Genomic DNA, 1447 nt, shown 5'->3' with positions numbered 1-1447 from the left:
GTTCTTCCCTCCCTCCGGTCTGCACTCCCCCTTTTTCCACCTCCTCCTCCTCCTCCTCCTCTTTTGGTTTTTGTTTTTGGGGTCTTGTTTGTTCGGTTAATTTTTAACTGGGCCACACTGGAGAAGAGGAAACGTCGGGTCCTCAGACACGGACCGGACTGGGGGGGGGTCATCTGTGGGTCACTGTGGGACCTCAAGTCTGGACCACGGACACGGAACCTACATCTGGTTGAACCGATACTATCTGGGGTTCAATCAGGTTTGGGAGGAGGAATTTTTTTTAAAATTTATTTGCAAAATTGCTGCAAAATTCCATTGTCTTTTCCTGAATTTTCATTGGAAAAACATGGAGAAACGACCAGGCAGAAATCACGGGGTGAGGAATGTTCTCCCCCCTTTTCATCCAGGTGTGGTGTCTCATGTAGAAACAGATTCGTTTTGGTAAATAATTAAAAATTAGACGTGGAAAAAAACAACAAAAATCCAAACTCCGCGCCCTGGTGTTTCAGGCCTGGAGGCCGTAAAAACGGTGACGCGTTGCCGCAATGCGAAATCGCTTTTACGCACGCGATATTTTGGAGGAAAAAAAAAAAAGCTGTCGTCTGCAGTGGAGGGAGGTTCGGTGGCGGACGTGGGAAGATGCAGGTGATGCTGTGACCAGGGTCTGTGACCAGGGTCTGTGACCAGGGTCTGAACCAGGGTCTGTGAGCATCAACGGTGAACCACGAGTGGGACCTCATGTTGGAACACATGTCACGTGTGTGACACGAATCACACCTAAACGTCATGTGACGTATTTTTGTATTATATTTATATTTTATTCTACTTTTTTGATGAATTCTCTCCAACAGTGTGGACCTAAAGTTCGTGCACTCATACTGTGAGCTACTACAGTGACGTCTGAGTGCCACAGAATTCTTCTTCTTCTTCTTCTTTTGTGAATTTCCGTCCACAGCAGGTCTTTAAACGACCCTCAGCTGAGGCCAAATTAAAACTAAAAATATCTCTAATCCATAATCTATAATCCATCAGATTAAATTAAATCAACACCGTCTGACACTGATGGGGAAGATGAAAGATTTTAAAACTGAGTTTCTGAGATTGAACTAAGAAACCAGGAGAAATTCTCTGGTTTCCTGTCGCTCGCTGCCAGTGTGGGAGAAAATGGCGGCGAAGGGAGAAAGAAAGAAGAATGAGAGGGGAGGGAGGGGGGAGAGAGAGAGAGAGGGAGAGAGAGAGAGAGAGGGAGGCTGCCCCCCCCCCCAGTAACAGCGCTCCACCAAGAAATGCAATAAATTCCTTGTTGTTTTATGAAAATTTACAACTTTGTGATACAAGTTTATGAGTGGCCGCGCGCAGGGATTGGCCGACGGGCTGGTCATGTGGCCGCGCTTAACGTGAACATGAACTTTTTTTTATGATTTCCCAAGCGGCTATATTGCTGCTG

The sequence above is a fragment of the Cynoglossus semilaevis genome, chromosome 17 (assembly GCF_000523025.1).
Source record: "Cynoglossus semilaevis isolate Cse_v1.0 chromosome 17, Cse_v1.0, whole genome shotgun sequence".
In the NCBI taxonomy this organism is placed as follows: Eukaryota; Metazoa; Chordata; class Actinopteri; order Pleuronectiformes; family Cynoglossidae; genus Cynoglossus; species Cynoglossus semilaevis.
The sequence above is the reverse complement of the archived record's forward strand: the minus strand, read 5'-3'. Positions refer to the sequence as shown.